Source organism: Balaenoptera physalus (assembly GCF_965194825.1).
Source record: "Balaenoptera physalus genome assembly, chromosome: 7".
Classification (NCBI taxonomy): domain Eukaryota; kingdom Metazoa; phylum Chordata; class Mammalia; order Artiodactyla; family Balaenopteridae; genus Balaenoptera; species Balaenoptera physalus.
Genome location: NC_138886.1, coordinates 121,871,877 through 121,885,803, shown reverse-complemented (window position 1 = coordinate 121,885,803; position 13,927 = coordinate 121,871,877). Strand labels below are relative to the sequence as shown.

Genomic DNA, 13,927 nt, shown 5'->3' with positions numbered 1-13,927 from the left:
GAAATTCAGAAGGAAATACCTGGGATACCAGAATAAGTGGTAATAACAATCAAAAACATAACATGAGAAAATGTAATTTCAGAAGACTGATCCAGGGTTAAAAAGGTTTGAGTCTCTAGATTAAAAATGTCTCCCCAAACAAAAGCAAGTTTGATGAAAAAAAGAGAAGCCCACACCTAGACACACCCTGGTGAAATTCCAGTGCACCAAAGATACAGGGAAAATCTAAAATCTGAAAGAGGCAAGTAAGAGCCTGACGTCTGAAGCCGATGCAGAAGTGACCTCCTGACTCTCCAACCAGCAAGTTGTGTGACCTGAGGCAAGTGCTTCAGTCTCCTGGTCTGAAAATTTGTGATAATGTTGCTATCCTAGGGTCATTGTCAAGATAAAGTGTGTTCGTACATTGCTTAAAGAGTACCTGGACATAGAACTGGTTAAAGCAAGTTCTTTTATATGAAGGTGAACACTGAATGCGCTGACACACGACCAGTGTCTTCAGTGTTCTTTGATGCTTTCAAACGTCTACAGTAAGCAAGTTCTAATGTTATAGGATACTTTTCTTACTAAACTTGTATAGATGAAAAATGTCACCTGCCATATCAGTAAACAAAGGCTGTTGCAGCCACCAAACCCTCAGCCACTGCAGCCCCCCAACGGTGCACCCTGAGGGGACTCGGGATGGGAAAGCACAGGACACTGGCCTCAGAGCTGAGGTGCAGATCAAAGGAATGATTTCAGTGAGCCCAGACTCTTGCATCTTTCCATACATAGAAAAAGTTGCTAAATTCCTTAACTGGAGATGTCTGGTTTTCTTTAATTCACAGTAATCTTTTGATGTTCTAACTACCTGGTCTTTGTTGCAAAACCCCTATAGATCCTGGATCCCCCCTTACCTCTTCGGAGCAGCCCCTCGGAGCTGTATTTCAAACACTGATAACATAAAAATGCCAACATAACTAACCAATTTAAGAAGTTATAAAGAGAGAGGAATGGTGGCAAAGGAGTAAGTATGCCATTTCTATCTTTTTATGACAAGAGGGAGTCCAGAGATAGCACCCAAAGCTGATGATAGAGACTGAATGCTTATGTCCCCCACATGCATAGGTTGGAGCCCTAATCCCTCAGCGTGATGGTATTTGGAGATGGGGCTTGTGCGGGATAATAAGGGTGAGACGAGGTCATGGGGAGGTCCTCATGACAGGATTAGTGTCCTTGTAAGAAGAGACACCAGCTCTCGCTCTCTTGCTCTCTCTCTATCCTCTCTCTCCCTCTCTCTCTCTCTCCTCTCTCTCTCCTCTCTCTCTCCTCTCTCCTCTCCCTCTCTCTCCCTCTCTCCCTCTCTCTCTCTCTCTGTCTGTCTCCCTCTCTCCCTCTCTCTCTCCCCCTGCCCCTTCCCCCACCATGATGTGAGGACACAGGAAGAAGGTGGCCATCTGCAACCAGGAAGAGAGCCCTGACCAGAAACTGGATCAGCAGGAACCTTGATCTTGGACTTCTCAAGCCTCCAGAACCATGAGAAATGCATTCGTTGTGTAAGGTGAGGAGTCTTTGGTATTTTGTTATGACAGCTCTAATATATTAAGACAATTGATAAATTAAAAAATAAACTCTTCCCATATTTCCCAGACAAGTTGCATCCCTGATTAAGCAAATATTTTTTTGAGGAGAAATTTGTCTTTATAGAAGTAACACAGTTCAAAAATATATATAAAGAAGGAATGAGGGATTTATAGTATCCTCATTCTGAAATGCCTAATTAATTAGTGGATTCAAACACTGAGCATCAGTGGATACTAACATCACAAAAATAGAGATAGCAGGACATTATTTGTCTCTGAATAAAACAAAACTCCATCAATAAGAACTCTTGAGAAAACTCATCCTGCCTCTAATTACAAACACTGAGAGAGAAAAAGACTGTTCAAAAGAAAACCTCAGGCCCACAATGGCATCACTGATGCTAAAAGCCCAAGATACTGAACCTAGATTTAATACTTGATCTGGGGACTTCCCTTGTGGCGCAGTGGTTAAGAATCTGCCTGCCAATGCAGGGGACATGGGTTTGAGCGCTGGTCTGGGAAGATCCCACATACTGCGGAGCAACGAAGCCCGCAAGCCACAACTACTGAGCCCGCGAGCCACAACTACTGAGCCCATGTGCCACAACTACTGAACCCCGCACACCTAGAGCCCGTGCTGCACAACAAGAGAAGCCACCGCAATGAGAAGCCTGCGCCCCACAAGGAAGAGCAGCCCCCGCTCGTGGCAACTAGAGAAAGCCCGCGTGCAGCAACGAAGACCCAACGCAGCCAAAAATAAATAAATTTATTAAAAAATACAAAATAAAAGAAAATACTTGCTCTAATTACAGTTTCTACCTCTCCCAGAAATGTAATTTTAATCAACCAGTCTGGAATTTTCTGGTCAGCACCAATGAAGTCATCTGCCAAGTGGTCCCTCTCCATCCCGCAGGGGAAGAAGAGGCATGTGCAAGATGAAACCCTTGCAGTCCCCCCCCCACCGCAAAACTGAAAATAATTCTTTCTTTTCTTTTGCTAACAGCTCCCTTACTCCACCCTTCTCCCTATGGAAAACTTCCACGCTGATAACCCCTTGGGGCTCCCATCTAATTGCTAGATGGGAGCTGCCTGATTCATGAGTCGTTGAATAAAGCCAGTTAGATCTTCAGATTTACTCAGTTAAATTCCTTTTTGTTAACGAGAGAGACAGTAACAGAAGGAAAGAAAGGAGAGGAAACTTGAGAGGTATCCACCAATTGCAATGTGAGGACTTCATTTAGATTCTGCTTAAAGTAAGAAATAAAAATGGAAAAAGAGTGTTTGGGATACTGAGTCAGATACAGCAGTCCACGAAAATCCATGCTCCCCCTCCTGTGGTCCAGAATTGTCACTGCCAATGGCTCAGTCGTTGGCTGTCTGGACAATGCCTAGATTTTCCAGAGACTTTTGCATCTGGAGGTGGCCATAAAATTAGTTCTCACCTGTGGAACGTGAGCAGAAGTTACGGCAGGACTTCTGAGAAGTGCGTGTGCCTTTTCTATTGTTATGTCCCTTCTAAAAAGCTAAGTGCAGAGAATATTAAGACTTGGCGTGTTGGGGCGAGATGTTGGAACCAGAGTATGGAAGAAGTCAAGGTACTGAATCACTATTAAGGGTAGCCCACCAACTGGGAACATCTGCTTTGAACTTTTAGAAGCGCAAGAAACAGATTTGTATTGAGTTATGCCACTGAAATTAGAGGTTCTAACAGTTACCGAAGTCAGTATTCCCTTAACTAGCACAGAAATTGGTACAGAAGGAGGGGGCCGACATTACATAATTGCACAATGCTACAGTTCCTCTAATCTTTAGAAGCTGTGAATTCCAAGATGTACCATTATTTTATGTACCACTAAATTTTAACACTGACCGTTAAACTACAACATACCATAGATTAGTATATGTATCCTCATTGCAGAGATGTTAGAAGACAAAGACATGAATTACAAAATCAATGAAACCTGGTATGTATCTTGGGCTGGTGGACAGGTGACAGGCAGTGAGGAACCAGGCATCTCAGACTCCAAAGCTGGAAACCCACGTGATTCAAAGCAAAATGTTTGGTAAAAACTATCTCTTGGGGCTTCCCTGGTGGCGCAGTGGTTAAGAATCCGCCTGCCAATGCAGGGGACACGGGTTCGAGCCCTGGTCCAGGAAGATCCCACATACCGCGGAGCAACTAAGCCCATGAGCCACAACTACTGAGCCCGCGTGCCGCAACTAATGAAGCCCACGTGCCTAGAGCCCGTGCTCCGCAACAAGAGAAGCCACCGCAATGAGAATTCTGCACACAGTAAAAAAGACCCAACACAGCCAAAAATAATAAATAAATAAAATAAATTTATCTCTTGCAAAACTAGTAAGCCGATCACATGCCAACTGAGTCATGCTCTAGGGGAAGTGGCTGGACAGTTCATCAGCGCCCACTGTCTTTTATTTGCTGTTTTTAGGGAGCTATTACCAAAGAAGAGAGGGAAAGAAAAATATCTTAGGAAAGAACCGGCTGGTTTGAAAGAAGAATTAGAAGAAAGAAGGTCTCTCAAGGCAACTACTTCTGTATCCCAAATAAACAGCAATAAGACTGGAAGGGGAGAAAAAAAAAAAACTTTGCTCGACAAAGACCCATAAAGGATTCTTAGTTAAACAAAAGATCTTAGCCTTACTGCAGAAGTCAGATGTGGATGTTGTTTTCCCAGGCAAGATTTTCAAATAAATTTAAGATAGACTCCACTAATTTAAGAGAGGTGCATGGGAATTAAAGATGCAGACGTAGTTACCAGTAGAGGGAACTAACTTAGGGCCAATGAACTCAGGAGTTGACACGTTTCTTAGTGAGTTGGATTCCCGAATAAACCGTGAGCTGGCCCCCAAAGGGTTATGTCAGGAAAACAACCATCAGGGCTCCGTACACAGGAGCAGGAAGTGACTTACAGCCTACCCGGCACTGTGCGGTGCTCCTTACACCACACAACTAACCCCCTTTGATTTGGATTTAATTGCCTCTAGCTTCTGCAAGATTATCACCCCCTTCTCCTTTAATTTCCTGTATCATTAATCTCTCCCTGTCTCCTGGTGTGGTAGGCTGAATAATGGTCCCTAAAATGTCCATGACCTAATCCTCCGACCTGTGAATATGTCACCTTACACAGCAAAAGAACTTGGCAGATGTGATTAAGCTAAAAACCTGGAGATGGGGAGATTCCTTTGTATTACCTGGGTGGACCTGCATGATCACAAGGGTCCATATAAGAAGACAGAACTGTTAAGCAAAAAAGAACCAGGACTTGATGACTTGGGAAATTCTCAGCCTGTCCAGATTGCAAAAGATATTAAAATTAGGAAATTCACTGTCCAGAAAGCATATTCCGACAAGAAAGCCAAGGGTTTGGCTGGATGACCTTTGGCTAGTGCCTTGAACAGATCAAAAGAGGAATCAGGCACACAGGGCGCTCCTAAAGAGGGGGGCATGTGACTCCTGGGTCCCCCCAGCCTTCTCAGTAAAAGGCAGGATATACATAGGATTTTCAGGAAAGACTCTTGTTCAATGGAGTGAATCCCTGTGAGTGCACAGGACACCCACAAGGTACCTAAGAACATTCGACCAGCAGAAGCACCGCCAGGTTGCGCTGAAAGGGACAGAGAAATGAAAAAGGATGCAGGACTCGCAAAATTCTATAGGCAGGCAACCGTCTGTTAAACTACTCAGCTGCAAACATGTGCTACCTTTCATTCAAAAGGAAGGATGTATCCAAGAGAAGAGCCTCAAGCCAAGAGGGCAGAGCCCAGAGCCACAAAGGATTGTTTCCAAGCCTTGAAATCTGATGGCGTTTGCCTTTCTGGATTTTTTCATTGCTTGGGACCCACAAGTGCCCTCTTTTTTTCTTCCATTTTCTTCCTTTTTGAACAGGGATGTTTATAACTGGTACCCTATCCCTGTCCCAACACTCTATTTTGGGAGCAGATAACTTGCTTTCTAGCTTCCAAGCTACATTGATGGAGAGGAATTTTGTCTGAGGATGGTTCATATGCAGTCTCAGCCATACCTGATTTAAATAATTTAGGTGATGGGATTTGGATCTTTGGAGCTGATGAGATTTAGATGAAATTTTTGGACTTGAGTTGAGGCTTTGGGAGACTTTGGAATGGGGTGAATGTATTTTGCATATAAAATAGATGAGAGTCTTTGGGGACAGAGGGTAGACTGTGGTAGACAAATAAATGGCCCCCAAAAAAGTCCACGTCCTAATCACCAGAACCTGTGAATGTTACCTTATATGGCAAAAAGAACTTGCATATGTGATTGATTTAAGGATTTTGAGATGGGAGATTATCCTGGATTATCCAGGGGGCCCGATGTGATTTCAAGAACCCTTATAAGGGAGAGGCAGGAGGTCAGAGGGGAGAGAAGTGCCATGCTGCTGCTTTATAGATGGAGGGGCAGGGGGCACAGGACAGGTGATGCAGGCACCTCTGCAAGCTGGAAAAGACAAGGAAACAGATTTCCCTCCCGAAGCCCCCAGGCGTAACACAGCCCTGCTAACGCCTTGATTTTAGACTTTTGACTTTCAGAATTGAAAGAGAACTAATTTGTGTGTTTTAAGCCAATAAGTGTGTGGTGATTTGTTACAGCAGCAACAAGAATTCAGTACAACTGGCATTTACCATCAATTCCATTAAAATAATCAAGTCACTCCCATCCTTGAAACACAGGTTAGAATGAGCCCCTGCCCTGTTTCACCGCTTCTCTTTCCGTGTGGAAACTTGTAGGGTGTACACGCACCACCTCTACTTCTTCCCCTTCAAACTCCTAAAGATGATTGAGCTGACCTACCTTTAGACCAGAGTCTGCCCTTCAGCCCCTCTGCCAAACATCACCAACTATGAGCTACTGATTGCCAAATCCAAACAGCGCTGTTTAGTTCTTGACTTATTGACCTCTTGGCAATATTTGAGATTTTCATGCCATCTCTTCTTTGAAAGGGCCTCTTCTCCCTTGATTTCAGCTATACTATTCCCTTCCAAATCTACTCTTCTTACATCCCTAGTCGGGATGAATGGCTCCATCATCTATTTCCAGCTGCTTAAGTAAGAAACCTGGAAGCCGCTGTTGGCTCTGCTCAGCCCCCAGTGGATTCTGGCTCACGCACAGCTGAATTCTACTCTCCTTTGGTATCACCTCTTCCCCTGATGAGAATGAGTTCTGTATTCTGTCATCTGGTTCATGTCATCTGTTCTCTCCTTTTCTTTTTCCACTCTGCTGCCTGCGTAATTCCTCCAACATACAAGCCTAATTATGTCAGTCCCTGGTTTAAAATCCATTAACATTTCTTCATTGCTTTCAGATTAGATCTGCCTGTTTACATTTCATCCCTTTTTAGCTCTCCCAAACACCATAGCTTCACAGTGACAAATGAGTATTTTGATTCTGATGATCTATCTCATACCAGTCCCCCCTCATGTTAGCTCCAAGAGAGCGGGTGAGTTAGGGAACTGGCCTCAATTTCTCATCTGTGAAATCGATCTAGATAATACGGCCCAACTCACGGAGGTGTTAAAGGATTGAATGAATTAGTTCTTGTAAAGAGGCCAAGCACAAAGCAATAGGATGCAGGTATTATTATCATTATCATCATTATTATTATTATTGTTATTTATTCTCCTCAGGAAACCTGAATGGGGCACTGGATTGCGGGTCCTTCCCTGAGTTGTGAGGCAGATGCAAGCCTTAAACTCCTCGGGTTGAGTGGTAACCCTAGCATCAGACCAATTGCACCCAAACATCATATTTTCAAGGCCTCCCTTTCCAGGCATTTATTGAGGACCTACTATGTTCCAGGCACTTGTTATACACAGATGATGGAAAAGTAAACAAAATAAAAAAACCCCTCCTTCAGAGCTTACATTCTGGTGGAGAATATAAATAATAATAAGAGAAGCAAGAAGAACATTGTGTTAGCTAAACAAGAGAGTAAGCGCACAGGGACCAGGGGTTATAAAGCACAGAAGGATAACGGAGGTTAGATTGTAGATGGGTGGACAGGAAAGCCAGCTAAGAGCTTGACTCTTGACGAAAGATGTGAAGGAAGGGAGGGTCCAGCTTATTCTGTTCTCTGGGAGGTGCTGCGTCTGACTGAGGGACAGCCCAGCCCTGAGGCAGCGTGACGGTCCAGGGACAGCAGAAAGGTCTGTGTGGCTGAACCGAAAGACCAGGGTGACCGTGGGACCAGGGGAAACCACCAAGATAAAGCTAGGAAGCAGGCCCCAGGCACCACGGGAGGACATCGGCTCTCACTCTGAACATGATAGGAAGGCACGGCCTGGTAAATATGCTGGACATTTTGGCCTTATTTAAGTTTCCTTATCTTTATTGAAAATGTGAATAATTCATATACACATTTCTTTTGCTTTGGAAAAAATTTCTTAAAAACAATCAAGAAATGAAACAGTATAAAAATAGTATAAGAAATTATACTCCTGGGCTTCCCTGCTGGCGCAGTGGTTGAGAATCCGCCTGCCAATGCAGGGCACACGGGTTCGAGCCCTGGTCTGGGAAGATCCCACATGCCGCGGAGCAACTAGGCCCGTGAGCCACAACTACTGAGCCTGTGCATCTGGAGTCTGTGCTCTGCAACAAGAGAGGCCGCAACAGTGAGAGGCCCGCGCACCGCGATGAAGAGCGGCCCCCGCTTGCCGCAACTAGAGAAAGCCCTCGCACGGAAGCGAAGACCCAACACAGCCAAAAATAAATTTAAAAAAAAAATACTCCTCGTTTGACAATCTAACATTTTACATATGCTCTTTTTCCCTCTAATACCGATATGACCATTGGCTTTCCGACCAAGGGCTTTTCTGACAATTTGCTGGTGAGACAAAATTAAGTCAAGAGAGTTTAATATTTTTTAGGATGAAAATGTCAACACCCTTTCTTTGAAAAGGTCATTCTGAATCACATTCATGTACGTTTCAGTTGTGCATTCATGTACGTTTCAGTTGTGCATTCATGAGTATAATTTTCAATTTATAAATCAGAAATAAACATGGTATTAACAAAAGCATAGGCTGTGTCTATGGACAAGCAATTGCCCATAAGTGTTAAAAATAGTTGGCTTGGCTTTTCTCCTGCAGAAAGACTCCTTGATAAGAAACGAGACGCTCCAGCCAAACTACAGTAAGAGTGACAGGCGACAGATGAGCCCCCGGGTCCTCGCCATTTCTGCCGCAGTCTTCTGCAACACCTGCTCCTTCGTCCGTCAGAGGAAACCTCGGGGCTGAAGGCACACCAGCTCGCAGCAAATTCCTTCCCAGAATGGCAAGCGCTGAGAAAGAGCGAGTCCAGCAGAAGCAGGCGAGGGCAGACCCGGGATTTCTGTGCCAGAGCAACTGTCCTCCATGCTGGCGTTTTTTCAGCATCTAAATCCTTCTTTGCTCCAACAGCTGGTTTCCCCCTTTGTCACATTCTTCCTTCCTTTCTGCTTTCCCGGGAGTGGCGGTCGCATGGTCCAGGGCAGGCTCCTTGGGGGGGGGGTGGCTCCTGAAGCTGGGGGCAGCTGTCCCCCTGTCCCCGCCTGTCCTGCAGCAAACGCCCCCTGTGCAAGTCTGATGCTCCCCCGCCCCAAGTCTCCCTGAGGCAGAGAAAATGCCAACTTTAGGAGAAACAGGGGCTGCCCGTTGTGATTTACGTCAAAGAAGTCTCGAAGCCACTTTTAAATATCAAATTATCCTGGTAGATCTGCCTTTCCCCTCTAATGGAGAAAAAACAAATCAAATGGCCTCATACGGTTTAGGGAAGTCTTTACTTTTTGAAAAAATACCAAACCATTTCCATGTCAACCATCAGAACTTTCAGCCATGCAAAGATTCTTAAGCTTTAATTTATATTCAAACTGTAAAAACTATTGGTTTCCTTCCTGTTTTCCTTTTTTCTAATTAATGTAAACACTTCAAAAAGTCACTTTTTATGGCCCCTTCAAAATTCCCTGAGTTTGCTAAACTGTTCCATAAATTGTATCAAAGTTGCTTCCGTTTTCTGCTACTATAAGCCGTGTGGAATTGTTACGTGTTTTTGAGTAAAGCTCTTCCTGTAGTTGAGATTGTGCCCTCGGAACAGACCTGGGACTGAGTGGGTCAAAAGACGTGACATTTTGATGTCAGCCAGGCGAAGAGGATGGTTCACAGACGCAGCACACGGCCCACTGTGCTTGGATCTGACAGAGGTAAATCCACAGGCCAGGGCCACCCCGCAGCAGAGGGACTCTGCTTTAAGGTGCTAAAATCAGTGAAGTTTATTTGTAATTCTCCGAATTGAAACATACTGAATTCAGATTCTCTTGAATTGATTATTCTCTGTTTTATACCCAAACGACTTCAAAATTTTTTACTCTCATAGGTTCATCAGTCAAGAAAGGATGTTAAAAGATTAAAATGACTTTAGCTCATTGTGTGGGTAACCTTTTTGGCTTCATTTATTTTTGATCGTAAGCGTAATGCAAGCACACAAATTCCAGATATAAAAAGGAAAAAAAAAAAAGGATTGAAAGTTTTCTTTAATCTCACCCTCCAGATAGAATAACCAGGATGCAACGTGCTTGTTTCTCTTAACAGTATATTTGGGGCACCTTTTCTGTTCCACTTCTTGGTATGTTAAAAAGTACATGTTAAAAATTATTATGATAAATTAGGCAAAGAATAAGGAGGAAGAAGAGTTATAGTCAAGATAATCTCTGATGCCATTTTTAGAAGTAACCCTGCACAGCCACCTTGGGGCCATGTCCCGCTCAGCCCTGCTCACACCCGGTCAGAGGGCACTTGCTCCCAGGTTGACCAATGTCACCCTCCAGGAAAACTTAAAAATGTGTCATTTATGTGCCAGAAAAGAGAAATAACAGACATCAGTATAGATTTACAGATATATATATACATACATATATTATATACATATGTAATGATGATCCTACAAACACTGAAATGTACATTATTTTTATCCTAATCCTGTCTTGAATATAGTCCTGTAACCGCATACTTATTCACTCATCCCGCATCCTTTTTTCCCCCCAATTTGCGTGAGCCTAACGAACTTTCATTTTGCTGCAGGTGAGTGGGCCTCCAGCTCTTTAAACTGCAATGGGGCCAGGTCAGTGGATTTCGAAGAGAACAGGAAATGGATGTAGTTATTGAATATGTGCTGCTATTTTGATGTAATGCGCTGCTTGTACGAGAAAAGATCTGTCATCCCATTCAAGCCATCATCCCATCCCTATTTTCCATAAGGAGCTGGCGTGCACACCAGCAGTCTCGAAGGGCTGCTCCCCATTCAGTCCTGTCCCTTTTACGGTTAGTGTTCCTTGAGGTTTTATCTTGTGTCACTACGTGTTGCATCTTAGGTGTGTGTGAATAAATGTGTGTATGTCCACAACTGGACCACATACACATATGCATTAATATAATTAATGTATTATGTTACAGTGGACCACTTCCCTCCCCACCCCACTAAGGTATCTTTTAACTGAGAATGGATCTTAAATTATGTCCAAAGGCTCATGAATAATCCATGGAGATAGCCACAGAGCTTTTCTCTTTTGACTTATCAATATGGAGAATTAAGTATTAGATCTTTGGGTGTTAATTAAGCCAACCTTTATAACTTGGATAAAACCCAGTTGTCCATGGTGTATTCTTCTATTACCAATAATTTTTCCAGATTTTACGTTACTATTCCAAACACCAATCTGCACTTTTCTCTCTTTATTCAACTTGATATCCATGTTATCCTTTATAAAGAAATGTTAAACATATTTTGCTTGAATTCAATAAAAAGTGCCTTGAAATTAATGTTACTGGCTTTTAAGCCCAGAAGAATAAAACTTCTCTACAGCCGGGCCCTCAGAACCAAGCTGAAAATGAGATTATTTATGCTTAAGATCATAATTACTAACCGTGCCCCAATATCCATTTATAACGTGCATGAAGAAATCTATTCTCAATGTCAACTCTCCTTTTATTACTATTGTGATAAAATTCTATTCATTTTTGTGCACATACAAAAATTGGCAAACATCCCAAGTAGCAGAAGCCTGTGATCAAAAGACCACCCACAGGCTTAGGCAACACGTACGCAGCAGATTTAACCACAGTTCATAAAATATAACTCATGAGGGACAAATCTGAAGTTCACTGCTATGTACAGGTGAACATAACATGTTTAATCAAACAAGGCTTCGGGGCACTCCTGATTCTGTGACATGTGTCCAAGCCACATACAAAGTAACAGGAAGAAGTAGGAAGACTGGCCATGGTTTGAAGGACACTTGTTCCCAGAATCACCAAATGGGCCAATAAGTGGCTCACTAGGACAATTCTTCAAGCATTTTATGCCTCTAATTTTACTTGTTTCCTGATCAGATTTCCCAGTTAACTATTTTTTGTGCTGCCCTATGATCCCTGTTTGCTGGTAGACCATGCCAGGAATGAAGGGGGAAGGAAAGTGTTCAGAAAGGGGGTAAGGGGACCAGCTCCTGGAGAATCAGAGGATTTTCAGAGCTTCCTGGGCCCCCAGGGTGAGAAAACATAAAAGAAGGATGAAGGGGCAGGTCTGCACACTCCTTTTCACACCCCTTCCATCACAGAAGCTTTGATTACTTTTGCCTAGAGTTTGTCTGAACAACCAAGGTTCTCACCTTCTAAACGCAAGTTTGTATACCTGTGCACCAAAATATGCCATGTCGTTACTCAGCCTGAAACTGTAAAGCGGACAGATGGGGAATATGGAAATAGACTGACCACAGCCTGGAAGTCTCGGTGACCAAGAAACATCAGTGAGAGCCCTCGAGGATGGAAGTTTCCGCTTAAATACTGAGACGCTTGAATCTGCAGTTTTGAAAAGGGAGCGTGTCCAGGTGCAGCCAATGGAATAAAGGTGTGGTGGACAGCCTCCAACAAGACCACGGATGGTCTTGCCCGTTGGTAGCCACACCCCTGCGGAGCCCCCTCCCACAGTGAGCAGTGCGACTTGTGTAACCAGGGATGCGGCAGACAGGAAGGAATGTGACCTCAAGGCCGGGTCATAAAAGACATGGGGGCTTGGACCTTGCCCTTTCGTGAGTCACTCACTCTAGGTGAATCCGGCTGCCTCAGAGTCCCAAGCCCAGTCCTGCTTTCAGAGGAAAGGAGCCTTGGGCAATGTCTGGATGTCAATGTCACTATACCCTGACCCGGAATCACCAGGCTCAGACCCTACTGCATTCCCGACACACAGAAACGCTGTGGGATGATTAACATTTATTGTTCTGAGACATGAATTTTTTCAATAATTTGCTATGAAGCAGGATGAGAGAGGAGGAGCAGGCCCCCTAGGTCATCTGTAAAGAGAACGGAGATGAAGATGGCTAGAGCTAGGCAGGTAGAATACACATGGGTGCGGAGGAAATAGACAAACAGGCTGACGTCAGCAGGGCATGGGATGCACCTGGAGTGGAGAGAGGCAGGAGCTCAACCGGAGCCCAAGTCTTAATTGAAAACATGTGGACGGAGGGTGGGCCCCTCAATGCAGGCCTTGGAGAGAGCAGGAATTTTTATACAAAGAAGAAGAAGTAACCATTTGGAAGATGAACTAAGATCCAGTGGAGGGGTCACAGCCCCACCCTGACCTCGGTGCTCACAGAAATGGGCTCTGGGGGTAAATAAAAGTGGACCACACACCATACACCTGCATATGCACAGGTCTCATCCTTAACATCCCCAGAACCTTCCCGTAATAACTTAAGAACCTTGGTCAAGAATCTCTTCTAAGGAAAAGAACTTTTGTGTTCAGATTCTTATAATACTTGTTAAACAAGTATGTTTTGCCGCATGTTCGTATTATTCAAGATAAGTCACTTTTCTTTGTCTTTTTGAATAAAATCATATCTATCTTTGAGGCGTCTCAGGACCACAGCTACCTTTTTATTTCTTTTTCTTTATTCTTCTCAAAGCTTCATCACGTCCCGGGTGTTACCCCAGGCTTTGGGAACCGGGCTCTCCAGGGACATGAGGGCAAGGCCTCCCCCTGGTCCATGAACCAGCATGCTCATCACTGAGATTCATGGTGACACAATGTTCTGGCCCCGTGGCCTTTAGCACACAGAGGCTCCCACCGCTGTCACTCAGCCCCCCAGGCCACCGTGCCTAATGGCTCAGTGCCCAGGCGTCCACGGTCAGACCTCGCTCTGATGAGCCCCTGTTCTATCCCGCATGAACCCCCCACCCTTGTGTCCCTCCAGGCTCCAAGGACCCTGCTCTCTCCTGGGCTGTGACCAGCACCTCCCTCAGAAGCACCAGCCCCCACATCCCTGTAGACAACACAACAGCGTTGCTTCCATCTTACACACCCATCA

The 13,927-nt window shown here is 44.3% G+C and overlaps 1 protein-coding gene across 1 annotated transcript in view; it reads right to left on the bottom strand.

The window, feature by feature from the left end:
- LOC309664084 (uncharacterized protein) overlaps window positions 1-13,927 on the bottom strand; it is a 76,565-nt gene that overhangs the window by 60,253 nt on the left and 2,385 nt on the right. The gene's annotated exons all lie outside the window — the stretch shown is intronic.